Consider the following 15,459-nt stretch of genomic DNA (forward strand, 5'->3'; position numbering starts at 1 on the left):
CTGGATGTTGGCCCGTATGGTCCTTCAAATGAGGGGCACCATTTCTCCTCGTCACCCTTGGGAAGTCATGGTAATATCTTAGTTGGGTGCTTCGAATTTGAGTCAGTAAACTTTGACCTCAGTTTCTAAAAGGTGTCTTGTTGTACTGTTAGGTGGATTTGTTTTTTTACCGAGAGCCAGAGGAGGCAAAGGAAAGGGAAGAGGAGGAGGGTGCTGCCCCTGAGTTTACACCTGCTAAGTATACTGCTCCTCCTATTGCCCTTGCTGCTGAGCAATGGGCTCCAGAGAGTGGTGATGCCGGAAATTGAGAGCCTGTAGTACCTCGTACTGCAATGGTGCGGGTTCCTATTCAAGAGTGGTCTTCAGGCGCACTGGTGAGTAACGTTGCATTGTTGTGAACCGTGATTATGATGTCTATTGTGTTGATCTGCCGAATTTAATCTAACTTTGGGCACGTTGCTAGCTGCTGGTCAAGGATGGGATTCTGCACCTGCACCTGCACCTGTGCTGCCTGCAGGAGGTTGGGATCCAGCTGGTGTGGTTCCCGTCGCCTCTCCTACTCTGTTGGCTGGGAGTCTGCCGCTACAGGTTGGGAAGCAGCCCCCTAGTAATTATCTCTAGTATAGCAAATTTTGTAGATGATTGTCTTGCAATTGTGTTGACAAAAATTAGGGCAAAGAGTGTGGTGAACTTTTTTTTTTTTTTTGAGGCCTACAGAGGGCAAGACAAATAGGTAGGGCATTGTCGTCTTAGATTGGATGTTGCAGTTTGTTTTTGGATGATTCTGACTTTTTAGGGAAGTAAGCCTATATGAATCTCAGGAGTTCTGCAATTTTTGAGAAGTCCACAATCCTTTGAGGCATCAAGCTCATCTTTGTTAAAAGTCAGCTTTCTGTGGGTTCTTACAATGGTTTGGGGCATCTTATACCAATCTAGCATTTGGAATTCTTTGTGTTGAAGAAGTAATTCAACTGTACTAGGCCTTGGTTTTAAATTGCTAACACTTGTTCTTAGTATATAGTTTGAATGGGTGCTGGGTTTTTCACTAGTGAAGTGGGGTATGCAACTTTGATTTGGTCCAGTCTACAAATGTGTGCCACATTAACCACCAATAGTTTTCAAGGTAATCGAAAGATACATTGCACTATGGGGTATTGCATCATTAGTCTTTTCTGGAAGGGTCACCATGTCCTGTCCTAGTTGTTTGTGTAACTTATATTGAGAGTTTTCTCTCATAGAATTGTGTGCTTCTAGACACTAATTGTGAGCCCAACCATGACCTGTAAGATGACCTAGCCAAGAGAGAAATCATCAAGAGTTTTTAAACCGTATACGAGCCCTTCAGTGTTGGGACAAATTGTCAAACCAAGGGGGCTTTCTCCAGTGAACTTTTGAAGAAAGAGGCAACTCCTCCTTGTGCGATATAGCCTTGTGGGGCTCTGTTTCTTTATTTACTTGGCACAAACTGTGCCTTAAGAATTCTCTAGCACTAGAAAGGTACGTATAGGCTATGACATAGATAAGGGGGAGGGAGGGAAGTTGCCATGTGGTAGCATGTGGAGTTCCTAAGTCTTTCAGGAGAGACTCGTAAAGTTTTGTCTTTTTAGATTTTTCCTTATCCTTTTCTTGGCTTGGTTGAGTGCTTAAGAGGGGACTAGACATGCAAGAGATACAGGAGCTTGGTATAATGGATTCACTATACAATTTCCTAGATACAAATAAGGATATCTAGGAAAAGTGCAAACTAGGAAAAATGTAACAGTTTCCTAGATAGGCTACCTAGAAAATACAATGCATGGATTTCTCTACATAGATAAATTTACATATATAGGAAAATTTTTCCTATGTAAGCAAATTTTTCTATATAGAGAAAATCTTCCTATATAGGAGATTTTTTCCTTTGTAGGAAAATTTGTTATATAGAAAATTTTTACTATATAGATAAATTTTCCTATATAGAAAAATCCATGCATTGTATTTCCTAGTTAGCTATCTAGGAAAGTGTTTCATTTTCTCTAGTTTGCACTTTTCCTAGATATGCTCATTTATATCTAGGAAATTATATAGTGAATGGTTTTTTTTTACTATATAGAGAATGAACAAAAGTGCCTTGTGTACCAAGGTCCCAGAAGCACTGTGCAAGTGTCAAAATTAAATTTGGGTGAAAATTGCTCATTTTTAGAGTAGTTGTGCAGCACATGTGTTTCTCACAACACTGAAACTGACACTTGAAGGGCAAGGAAATATCCATTTTGGGATTTAAACACATATCTAAGCTCAGGAGACCATCCACAATAGCCTTGAACCATCAAAAATTAAAAATCACTTTTCTATTAGAAAAGGATGGGACACGTGTGTCCCATCAAAACAGGCTAAGTTGACACCAACAAACTTGCACATTGAGGATACACATGTTTTGTACAAGGTCTAGACAGTGACATACTGAAAGTGGACCTCATTTTGACCATCCACTCATCATATTTGAACCTTGGAACAAACATTGTTCCCCACACTGAAACATCCATTCAGGGGACATACAAATCTCAAAACTTAAACTTCAAAGTTGATTTGAAACAAGGAGACCAGCACCTACAAGCTTATCAAGTCAGAATTGCAAAATACCCTACAGATCAGTCCAGGCATGGGACACGCGTGTCCCATCAAGATTGCATAATCTGGGTGAATCCTTCAAAGCCTTGCATATTCATGCCATTTGCATCAGTTCTATCAAGTTAGATTGCAAAATTGACATTCAAAGAGCTTGCAAAAGATCAAAGCTGGGAAAAGCAACACACAAACCGCACAAAAGCTTGACAGGCTTACACTTGAAAAATCCAAACTGAGATTTGAAAGCACCAAACAACTCTTCAAGCACAGTACAAACAAGGGATACCCTCAAAAGTGTTCAAAAAGTGCCAGATCACTTCAGGCATGGGACACGCATGTCCCATAAAAAACAGGTCAGATTGAAACTTTGACTTTACCCAAGTGATTTACATTGCTTGTACAGTATACCCTTCAATTTTCACATCAATTGGATCATTGCATCATCAGCAGAATTCAAAACCGCACCAGAAACAGACCAAATTGGGCTAAACCCTGGACAAAACATTTTCAAACTTGTTTGAAAATTTACACAAGTGCTAAATACTTAGTGGGCTAGAAGTGTGTCAAGTCAGAATTTGAAAAAGTTCAAAAGCTGATGGGACACGCGTGTCCCATGAAAACATAGCTAGAGGTGTCAGAATTTATTCTAGTCACTTCCAGAGTTCTTAGCACACATCTTCTAACAACATTTTTGAAATCAAAACAAAAAATCTCTTCTTTCTTCTTAAACTGATAAAATATTCTGGGAAACCTTTACAGGAATCTGGAATTGATACTCGCATTGACTGAAAAGAGATTGCAACTGCATCACATATAGCCAGGTGCATACTTGAGGTTCACATTTGATTTTACTTTTCAAGAGACAAGAGACTTATGCACTTAAGGTCTGGAGCATACTATAGGTCAGGCAAGCTAAGTATTTCCGACATAACTAGTAGATCCTCGACGCAAGAGAGTAGTGCAAGGTCGCAACATATTTCAGCACCTGCTGAAGTCATAGCCTTTGACACCAACTCAGACACTAGCATGGAAACCGGAACTTCCTCAGGAACACCACATGTAGGGATTGAGATGGATTACACCATACAACTCATCCATTTAAGGGATAACGCTCTCGGAGCTTCAATTTACAAGGATCCTTTCAATAGGTTCCTAGTGAAGATAGAAGATGTTATCACCGAGTTCGAGGAGAAACCCATGACTAACTACCAAGGAGATCGCTACATTAGTAGAGCAGGAGCCATGTATGTGGTAACTCAAGAACCAGACTTGGTAGATAAGTTAGGAGTAATCCAAGAAATAGGGCCAGTAGACGCACCCAATGGAGATGAGGCTCCACTGAGACCTCCTCATGATGATTTGACTTTGGTCAATTCAGTGTTGGTTTGTCGTGTACGCATCGATGATCTACACAGAGCTCTATACAAAAGAAATGACATGGGAACAGATTTCTACTACGAGAGGAATCATCCTGCAGATAAAAGCTTGACCATTGACAAGATACTTTATGTATTTTGTCAAGGATCAATTCAAGAGATGAAACCGTTCATTTATTTGGACAAGTACTCTCAAGAGTGGATGCTAGTATTCACTGAAGACGTGAAAACCTTCACATTCAAGGGCAGATCCATAGTTTGGGGAAGTGCAGAGGATAAGGGTAAGTCTGTAGAAGAGACTTCAAGACCTACACCACTTTTGACCAACCCAAGAGTTTCTGTCATGGAACGCGAGACGAGAAAGGGAAAGGGAAAGCACCAGAGCTGAACCTACAAGATTACCTTACACGGGCGAACAAGGAAGGAGTGGTGATCAGACTCAAGAGGAGTTAAGAAGAACCCCACCCACATCATCATTTCTAAACCCAGGGAATACGGGAGGAGATTCATTGGAAAGACCGCCAAAGGAATCCTCTAGAAAGGTACGACCTTCAAACTTTCAGAAATGGGTTAAGAGATATGGAGAGACATAAGACTCTCTCACTTGTAGCACGAGTAGTATGATCCGTGTGTAGCTCAATCCAATGGGATTTGCATCCCTTTCGGAGCTAGGGATTCAACTCGTACCGATGCACAAAAGCTTATCCACGAATGGAGAAAATGCTATGAACACCACTACCTTGACATAGACTTTACACACACAAGCTCAATCTTGCCATTGCTCATTCACTCATCATCCCACTCATTCATGCATCCAATACAAGAAGAAAGCTAAGCTAATGCATACACAAGCTCAAAGCATACTTCATTCTCAAGCACTTACTTCCCTAGCATGCACACAAACCTTGAAGCTTAATGGAACTGGAAATAAACATGCATTCTCAATCACTACTCAAGCAATGCCTTGCCCATGGATAAGCTACAAGCTATGGAGAAGCTTAAGCTTGAATCCACTACTACACAAAGCCTAATAGAGAATCCACAAGCATCAACAAAGAAGCATGCATACTAGAAAAATAGAGATGAGAAGAGAGAAAAACATCATCTCATTGCATTGAATTAGAAGAGCATTGCTCATACAATAGTGTAGATGGGGAGAGAGAAGAGCTTGCACCTCTATGAACAAGAGGGAGAGCTAGTCTCAAGAGAGCTCAAACATGAGTGTAGCCCAATGTGTCCATAAGCTCTCAAATGAGCCACTTTTTATACTAAAACTCCTAAAACTCCCAAAACTTCCCATGTGGGATTATTCTCAAGCCCACTCCCACACTCACCTACAACTTGGAACTCTTTACAAGAGCCCTAAATAAGAATGTCAAGTCTCTTGTTCTCCTGCTTCCATCTTTGTGTTGCATCCTTGCATTAATCACCACTCGTCACGCAACATCCCCTCTTCCTATTTTGCACACGTCCTCGAGCGCGTAGATGCCAAGGAAGAGTAGAATCTCCAGTGTGTACCTGTAAGCAAAATGATAGGTGGTTTGTGTGTTTTTTTAAAAAAATAAAGAAAGCAAAAGTACTGATAACGAAACAAGCAATTTTACTGAATAAGACATGGCAATAAACGTCCAATTAGCTAGAGGAAGAAAACATTGAAGCAGTGTAGGGATTGAATAGGTTAGTTCAAGCCTTACTAATTACTACCTGCAGCTAACTAAAGTAAATGTTTTATGCCAAATGTATTGTTCTTTTCCTAGAAGGCAAAAGACAACAGTTAATCGAGGGACTATCAAGTAGTATACCTAGCCTATGCTAAGTCAAAGATGTGGGTTCAACATTAATAAATCTAACATAATTATGTAGTGGCAGTCTCTTGATATTCCTTAGTGTTAAGGTTTAATATTTTAAGCACAACGGCGACCATCCTGGATTAGACAAGCATTTCTCTTGGTGCCTTTCTGTCCTCTTTTTTTTTTTTTTGAACAGGGCTCTCTTCAAGAGTATGTTTACGCACCCGCGGTATGGCTATTCCTTGCTACACAAGGCATTGGTCTGGGAAAGGTATAGACCTCCTTCGCCTACCATGAATAACAAGGCAATAGGCCACAAACATATACACTTTTATTTTATTTTTGTCATGCCAATTTTTGTTATGGAAGGTTTATTAGATTGTCCCTAAGCAATGTCCTAGTAAGGGCAAGATATCCATTGACGGTCCTATGATTAATTTAGTCTCTTTGTCCTAGGTGTGGAACTCTACCTTTAGCACAAAACACTAATTACTTTGTATTGCTAAACGGGTAAAAACAATTACGGTCAAACTTACACTATCAAGTCTAAAGCTACTAAAATGCTATCCCTACTCTAGACCAAAGGAGATGCCATGCTTAGTAAAGTGAAATTTGTAAACAATCAAGCAACAAGAAAAATACAGAAAACACTAGAGATTGGCATGAGTTCACCTGTTTCTGTTAAAGCGCTGGTTGTTGAAGAATTGTTTGCACTTGATTGGTATGACTGTCAGTTGCGGTATTGAAGCGAAAGATGTAGTTTGGTGCTTGTATCTGTTTTATTCTGACAAAACAAACTAAAGAGAAAGAAAATTAAAAAGATAAAAAATAAAAAACATTGGTGCTAAACACCGGATTTGGCCGAGGGAAAAAATCCAATGGGAAAAAGTGCCCTGGCTTCTAGTTCTTATTAAGAGAGTACAAGTGCTAGTCTTGCACTGGGGGTGGATGTATGCCTGCATTCTCAGATTTTAGCGATAGGCATAAGAAATGCATTGGGACAAATAGGAGGAGGTGTGAATGGAGATGTCCGAACACTTCTGAGCTTTGGCAACCATAGGGCAGCTGTGTTCTTGCCATCCCATTGGGCTTTCAAAATTTTCTTGGGTCTTCAGAGTGCCCAACTCTAACACCTATGCCTATAGACTTATGGCTGGTAATGTAATTTGATTAGGGAAAGAGTAGAATACCGACGACATTCCAAATAGTTGGAGTTGTAGGAAGAACGCTCTTTCCTTAATAGTCAGGGAGTCTACTTGTGTAGGAGCCTGATTGAAAGTTGTCGGCTTTGTAAGACATACTTTGACATTGCTTGTGTTTTGAAGAATAGACTCTGAACTTAATTCGGTTGCAATATCCTCCTTTTGATGTGTTGCCTCTGAGATAGAAGTGAGTAAAGGTACCCACTTGCCTTTTTCTTCCCATGTCAGTTTGGAGTATCCCTTCCTGTTCGAGACCTTCTGATGATGTCCGATTGACGCGTCAGCTTGTGTTTCCACTTGGACTCTTTTAGACTCGGTAAGGCATGGTTTCTAGTATCGATTTGGTTTCTGTAAGTGAGGTGGTATTGACTGCTTTTGTTCTTGAGTTGATTCAGGAACATAATTATGTTTTGCTGCAGTAGTCCCTGCATTCTTTTTTGGTAGCCACAAGGTAGTAGCACCCTCGTAGTAGCCTTGTGCTTGCAGAACCTTTTTTGGGATCCACCATTGTTGAGTGGTCTTGTTGGAGGTGGAACTGTTGGTTTTGGTGAACCTCCTCTTTAGCTTTGTATTCCGTGGATGTTCCTTAGCAGCATTGGGTGTTGGCTTGCGAGCTGCTTTAGGTAACCAGATTTGAATTCTAAGTGCTTCCCCCCTTCCGTAGCCTTGTGCATATAAGAGATTTGTTGGCACATGCCATCCTTGAGTATTGTCATTGTCATTATTCACCCAAATCATTGGATCTTTTGAGGATGTCTCTATCACAGTAGGGATGGTTTCCACCTTTTGAAAAGATGGGAGTGCCGAAGCACTTGATTCAGATACCATATCTCCTAGTAATAATGATTTGTTTGCTTCATACCTAGGGGTTTCTTGAGGTTCCTCTGCATAGATTGGTCTTAGCATTCTTACGGGAATAATGTCATACCCATCTGGATCACAGATTTGTGTTTGCCTTGGCAATGCAAAAGTGTCTATGGTAGCTAAAACATGGTTCCATTCTAAGGGATCTATCAAGTTCTCAAGAAAAGGTATAGGGATATACGCCTCATCCGTCACACTTCTGTCTATGGTAACATTTCCAGGTTGTAAGTCTCGACAAGATGCTCCACAGATCCATAGATCAGCTCTTCCTTCAGACATAGTTGCTCCCGATGCTTCTGAAGAAGCGGAATCAAACTCATCCACAGGAGAGTGCGTCACATCTCGATAAGCATGGTTTTTCAGATTCACCCTCGTGGTTACATTCTCATGTCTGAGGTACAAGTAATTGTAACCCCAGTCTTGAATCATTTTGAATTGGCGCATGAATGGCCTTCCTAGGATCACTTCGTAATTTGTGTTCTTGCCAAAGTCTACGATAGCAAAGGTATGTCCGTACTCAATGCCACATGACTTGACTATAACGTTCTCAAGCAATCCTATGGGACTCTCTAGATTTCCGTCAAAGTCTACGATAGCAAAGGTATGTCCGTACTCAATGCCACATGACTTGACTATAACGTTCTCAAGCAATCCTATGGGACTCTCTAGATTTCCATCTGCCAATTGCAAACTCATCCTTGTACTTCTAACTGCAGGTTTTCCCCACATTTTCCATACAGTTTTTGTTGCTATACTCACCCCTACTGCGCTATCTAGAATAGCTATGGATTCAATCTTTTTAATCTCCACAGGAAGCGTAGTATTTCCTTCATCATCTTCACAATGCTTGCCAACTTTGTTCACAGGATCCCGAATTGTTTGCTTAAGCATTAGCTCAGAAGCCTTTGCCTTCAACAACTCCTTAACCTGGATGTTCTGGTTCCACAATCCTTGCTCAGTTAATTGTGTAGCCACTTCTCCCCACAATCTTGGCCTAAGCTTTAAGAATTCTGCAAGTGGGATGGTACACGTAACTGGTGCCGACATTAAAGCTTGCAAACTCCCTATGTCTCATTCGTGATGAGGTTGTCGTGTCATTGATGGTACTCGCATGATTTGGCTACGTGCTTCGTACAAACCTAAATATGAGGGCAGTGTCTTGCATGTGAGCTTGTTGCTCCGAGCTGAGACAACAATCTGAGCATCATCTGGTAAAGATAAAGCATCAAATTCTTGAACCCTTTGATTCGAGAATTCTACTATAGATAACGGTGGTGACTTGTCAGAAGACGCTAGATCCTCAACTTGTTTTTGCACCGCTTCCCACATCTCCCTTGCTAGTGCTTCCTCTATTTCAAGAATTTCATCTCCAAAATCCGTGGTAGTCAATGGTTTTGACTCGTCTGCATTGGTATGAGGTAAATCATCTCCTTCAAGCATTTCTGGGAAATGTAGAGATACAACTTCACTTCCCTTTTCCATGCTTGGCGTGGCTTCTGGTATCGTCTCTAAGTTAGGCTTCAGAGAAGCAGGTCCTCTTGCGTACATAGGTGGTGGGCCGTCTATTAGAGTCTGAGTATCCCTAATCAACTACTTATGGATAGCCAAGTTGATTGTCTCTTCACGAGGGTTGGGATATTCTTACAGCTTGGCAGCTCGGTCAGAGCTGTGATCCTACTATTATACGCTTGAAGCGCTGCATCTAAAGGCTCGTACACCTTGTCCACAAGGACTAATTCTCCTGAGCTTTCCTCAGACTCAGATGCTTTTCCCTTTTGCTCATTTTGAGTTTTTTCTCCGACTTGTTTCGTTTTCAACATTCCTTCTAGCTCTTTTGGGATAGAGTTTCCTCCATCAGAGCTCTTCTGCTCCTTCGACTTCTTACTCCCCTTGCTGCATGGTTTACATCGAGTTGATTTCTTTCTCTCTTTTCCATCTTTGGATAGAACCTTAATCTCAAAGGGTTTCTCAACAACCTCTTTGACATTCGTTTGCGCTTGGGGTCTAGTCACTACTCTTAGCGACACTAGTTCGTTCTCCTCCTCAGATGTCGTGGGTGATGGAATCACTTCAACATAGTTGAGGGGCGCTTTAGCTTTTTGTGCTGCCGGATCTGCAGGCTTCAACAAGCAATCCTTTGGTAGATGGTCAATGCTACACCCTTGGCAAAACCTCTCTATAGGTGGAAACGTAGATGTTGTGCCTATGTTAGCTAAGAGGGGTCGTTTCTTGTTTGGACATTCTCTCGCCCAATGTGGTCCACCACATTCGTAGCATGGTCCTGTTTGTTGCATGGGGTATAGTCTCTTTGTAGGATATGGTCCTGGATAACCTTGAGTCTTGGTTGGCTGAGATCCTATAAGCATCAAAGAGCTTGGGTCTCCATTAAAGTCATGAACTAGGCTTGGTCTAGTTGGGTTCTCCAAGTAGGGTTCGACAAGAGGATGCTCCATTTCGATGTAGTATGGTTGAGAGCTAACCATCTCCATACCTAATTCAAGATTCTCATATTCCACATATCTAAAGGAAGCTGTGCCAAGTGGAGGAGGTTGAGCTCCTAGCACTGGCCGTGCTTGCTCTTGAGCAACTAAGGTTCTCTCATGGTTCACAACTTGCTGTCTAGGTGCAGAGTTGTTTGCTTGTTCCCTTTGTATCCTTGCAATGTGATTGCAGTCCGAAGTCACATGTGTGTAGTTCCATTTACAAAGCTGGCACCACTTCTTTGTTGGCAACCAATGGTGAGAAGGTTGGGCACTGCTCAGTTTTATGGCTACCTCCACATCCTCCACAAACATAGGGGCCTGTAGGTACAGTATGCATGTATGATGGTTGGGGTCGATAGGAAGGTCTATAGTATTGCCCCATCTTTTTCAATACTATCTCGGTAATCTGATATGGATTAACTAATGGCACACTAGAGTCAGAGCCCTTCCCAGAGCTACGTTTATCATCCAGATGACTATCTTGGTTTCCCATGCCAGTCATGTCAAAGTTGTCATCGTAATCCATGGCATCCATGCAACATTCATTGAAGATGACATGCTTCTTTGCGTACAAGTGAGCGTGAAGCGTCTTGCTTTGTAAGCCTTCCAAGAAGATAGAAATCAATCTTCCTTGGTTTGGCTTCTCATCATCAGGGCATCGATTGATGTACTGCTTTAGTCTATTTACACAATCTCGCACAGATTCTTGATCTTTTTGCTTAAAAGCATAAATTTGAGCTACCGCATTGTGCTTAATTCCCATTTTTCAAAACGCAGCTATAAAGCTCTTTTCCAGTCCATCGAAAGATTGCTTTGCCTCAGGCTCTAAAGTCTGAAACCATGATAAAGACTTACTCTCTAGCGTCAAGCCAAATCCTTCGATTTGTGTATGCATATCCGTGACTTGCTCCGCATGTATAGCTTGCTTAAAAGCTGCTATATGGTCATATGGGTCACCGGATCCGTCATATTTCTTGACAAGCTTTTGCAGCGTAGATGGTCTCACTTTTCTAGAATATTCATCTCGTCATGTCTCCTATATGAGTCCTGGCCTCTAAATCTAGGCTCTTCAAATGTCAGTTCACTTGGTCTATGGGGTTCTCTTGGAGGTACATATCCACTTGCTCGTGGTCTTTCTTCTCCCCAAGATTCTCTAATAGCCCCGGGTCTCCTCGTAGGATCAATCGTTGGAAAGATTGGTTGTTCGCATGGAAGGTGCTGGTCGAGCCATACTTGGGGTTCTAGCCCATGGTGGTGCTAGTGTTTCTCCTCGAAAGGCAGATTCATCTGGACGTGCCGTGTCTAAGATAGACACCTCTGTGAAAAGGGGCCTTCCTTTCCATGTCATTTCCCTAACCTCTGGCCATTCAAGGGTTCTAAAGTCGTTCCCGCATCTATCATGAACACGCTTAGTGAAACCTTCTAGATGCTTTACAGTTATTGTATGCGTGACTGGAAGCTCTAAGCTCGGGTGCTTAGTGGTTGCATAGTAGGTTTCTACCACATCCCTATACACCTCTTTAATTGGGTCGTCCTGATAGATTTTAACTACTGGAATTTCTTTTACTATGTCTCATGGGTTTTTCTTGGTCTCTTTTTCTTTTCCCGTTCTTTTTCTATCCTCCCAATTCTAGTCAGAAAACAATTCTTCAAGTAAAGAAATGGGCGTACCAGGTCTGCGCAATGTTCCTGGCACATTTGGGTCCGATGGAAGCTCTTTTTTCTGCTTTGCTTGTGTGCTAGGTTGAAGTACACCCAAAGCATCCACTTGTTCAGGATTTTTGGTGACCTCGTAGCGTGCTCCATTTCTACCCATGTACATATCATCTTGGTAGTTTACCCATGGTGTTGGTTCAAATGCAGAATGAATGTCTGCAATTTTAACAACAAACCGGCTCATTGGATCTTTGTAGATCTCACCGCCATGCGCGTTTGTATACAAGAAATGGAGTCTCATGTTGTCAATCAACTCCCCATCTGGGATTTCAAATGGATTAGCAAAATCTACCATACCAATGGGTGTGGATGGTCTATTCATGCCAAATGACTCATTTATGTCCATTGAAATATCACTTACGGTTCTTGAGAGGCTCTCTGTTTGAGACTCCGAACATGTCTCGAGAATGCTCTCCAAGTTGCCAACAATCGATTGAGTGCCGCTCCCTTGAGTGGTTACCCTAGATGGTGCACTAGTGTTACGTCCCCCTAGTATAGTTCCCGAGCGTAGATACATACGCTATTTTTAGCTCGTAAGCAGTGTCCAGTTTTTGATTTTGATTTTGATTTTTTTTACAAACATATATATATATATATGTATTTTTTTAATTTTTTTTAAATTTTTTTATAAACCCTACCTAACCACTAAATGCAACTAACATGAATATGTGTGTAAATACCTATTTATTTTTTATTATTTTTATTTTAATAATTACACAAAAATACAAATTATGCTAAAAAATACTAATTATGCAAATTACACTAATTAAGCAAAAAAATTACAAAAAAATTTAAAAAATACAGAATATGCAAAAAATGTGGACTCCTAAGAAAACACATAGTTTATAGAATTTTTCTTTTCTTTTCTTTAAAAAAAAATTATTTTTATTTATTTTTATTGTTTTATTATTTTTTTCTTTTTATTTTTTATTTTTTATTTTTTTTTAAAATGCAAAGAACATTAAAATTAACAAAAAAACAAAAAATAAAAAATAAAAAATAAAAAAAATACTAACCTTATCCAGCCTTATCCTCGCAAATCGTGCGGCCACCCTTCTGCTTCGCCTTCGCCGACGTGTTCGCCTCCTCGTCGCGCGGTCACCAGCTGGCTTCGCCTTCGCTGCCCTCTCTGCTTTCTACGGGTGAGGTAGAGATGGCCAGCCGCCTTCGCTTCTTCTCTTCTCTTCCGCATCACCTCACCTTCGCCTCCTTCAGCTTAATAAAGCTCTCCTTCAGCGCACCTCCTTGCCGTTGCGGCGGCTGCTTGCGCCGCTCCTTCGCCTCCTCTGCCACCTTCAGGTGGCCCTTCGCCTTCTACACGGCCTTCTCTCTCTGCGGACGCTGACTCTCTGCTGCCTTCAGCCACACGGCCTCCGCCTTCTTTGGCCACCTCTTCTCGCACACCACCTGCCTCACCTTCGCCGGCCACTCCTAAGTTGTCGGCTTCGGCGCCTTCGGCCACTTCGCGGCCCCTTCATCTTCTACACAGCCTTCTCTCTCTGCTGAGGCTGACTCTCTGCTACCTTCAGCCACACGGCCTCCGCCTTCTTCGGCCACCTCTTCGCACGCCACCTGCCTCACCTTCGCCGGCCACTCCTCAACTGTCGGCTTCGGCGCCTTCGGCCACTTCGTGGCCCCTTCACCTTCTTCTCCCCGCTCTCTCTTCAGCCCTCACCGGCCACTCCTCAGCTACAGTCGCCACCTTCGGCGCCACAACCACCGCCTCCTTAGCTTATCGGCTTCGGCCTCTCCTCACCACCGCCGGCCTCCCTTCCTTCGCCGCCAACAGCTGAAGCTTGACTTCTTCGCTGGCGCGGCGGCCTCCTTTCTTCCACAGTAGGCAGTCCGCCTTCACAGCCCTTCAGCACGTCGCAGCCCTTCAGCAGCCACTTGGCTTTTTTTTATACTGCCTCACCTTCTTGCCTTCTTGCCTTCTGGCCCTGCCGTCGGCGGCGCCTGGGCCTTCGCCTTCTTTTTTTCGGCCACCTCACCACTGCCGATCAGCCTTTACACCGGCCTCTCACCACCTTCGTCTCCTTCTCGCCTCCTTCACGCCTTCTCGCCTTCTTTGTGCTGCGGGTGAGGCAGAGACAGCTAAGTACTACAAGCAAGAAGCTTGTTTTGCTAAGTGGAGAATTGACAGAACTTTGGCCGTGGCCGAGAAGGTGTGGAATGAAGTGTTCTACTTTCTTGCTAAGAACAACATGATGTACTGAGGCATAAACATGAATGAAAGCATTGCAATAAAAAAAAACATTAGCGGGAGTAGATCTCCACCGCACAAGTAAGTACTAATCTGCTTTTTCTCTTCTAATCACTAGCTCCGTGATTCCACACTCGTGCTAACCCTAAACCTAAAAACAAAAAGAATTAGTGGTAGTAATGCAAGCTTCTCAACCGGTTTTGAGTCTTCTCCCCGGCAGCGGCACCAATGGAGAGACGGATGACTCTCTCACTTGCAGAATGAGTAGTATGATCCGTGTGTAGCTCAATCCAATGGGAATTGCATCCCTTTCGGAGCTAGGGATTCAACCCGTACCGGTACACAACAGCTTATCCACGAATGGAGAAAATGCTATGAACACCACTACCTTGACATAGACTTTACACACACAAGCTCAATCTTGCCATTGCTCATTCACTCATCATCCCACTCATTCATGCATCCAATACAAGAAGAAAGCTAAGCTAATGCATACACAAGCTCAAAGCATACTTCATTCTCAAGCACTTTCCCTAGCATGCACACAAACCTTGAAGCTTAATGGAACTTGAAATAAACATGCATTCTCAATCACTACTCAAGCAATGCCTTGCCCATGGATAAGCTACAAGCTATGGAGAAGCTTAAGCTTGAATCCACTACCACACAAAGCCTAATAGAGAATCCACAAGCATCAACAAAGAAGCATGCATACTAGAGAAATAGAGATGAGAAGAGAGAAAAACATCATCTCATTGCATTGAATTAGAAGAGCATTGCTCTTACAATAGTGTAGATGGGGAAAGAGAAGAGCTTGCACCTCTATGAACAAGAGGGAGAGCTAGTCTCAAGAGAGCTCAAACATGAGTGTAGCCCAATGTGTCCATAAGCTCTCAAATGAGCCACTTTTTATATTAAAACTCCTAAAACTCCCAAAACTTCCCATGTGGGATTATTCTCAAGCCCACTCCCACACTCACCTACAACTTGGAACTCTTTACAAGAGCCCTAAATAAGAATGTCAAGTCTCTTGTTTTCCTGCTTCCATCTTTGTGTTGCATCCTTGCATTGATCACCACTCGTCACGCAACAAGATACAATGGGGCTTTGGATCCTTATGATCATTTAGCCACATTTCGGCAAGTTGTGAGAGTAGACCAGGTCACGGACATACATACGATAGTAGAGGGTTTTGGATTAACCCTTGAAGGAAAAGCA

The 15,459-nt window shown here is 42.4% G+C and overlaps 1 pseudogene; it reads left to right on the forward strand.

The window, feature by feature from the left end:
• The first annotated feature begins 16 nt into the window (after nt 1–16).
• LOC147616340 (small ribosomal subunit protein uS2 pseudogene) lies at nt 17–621 on the forward strand (annotated as a pseudogene).
• Nucleotides 622–15,459: the final 14,838 nt, after the last annotated feature.

This window comes from Cibotium barometz, chromosome 38 (genome assembly GCF_041138505.1).
Source record: "Cibotium barometz isolate CiBa-2024 chromosome 38, ASM4113850v1, whole genome shotgun sequence".
Classification (NCBI taxonomy): domain Eukaryota; kingdom Viridiplantae; phylum Streptophyta; class Polypodiopsida; order Cyatheales; family Cibotiaceae; genus Cibotium; species Cibotium barometz.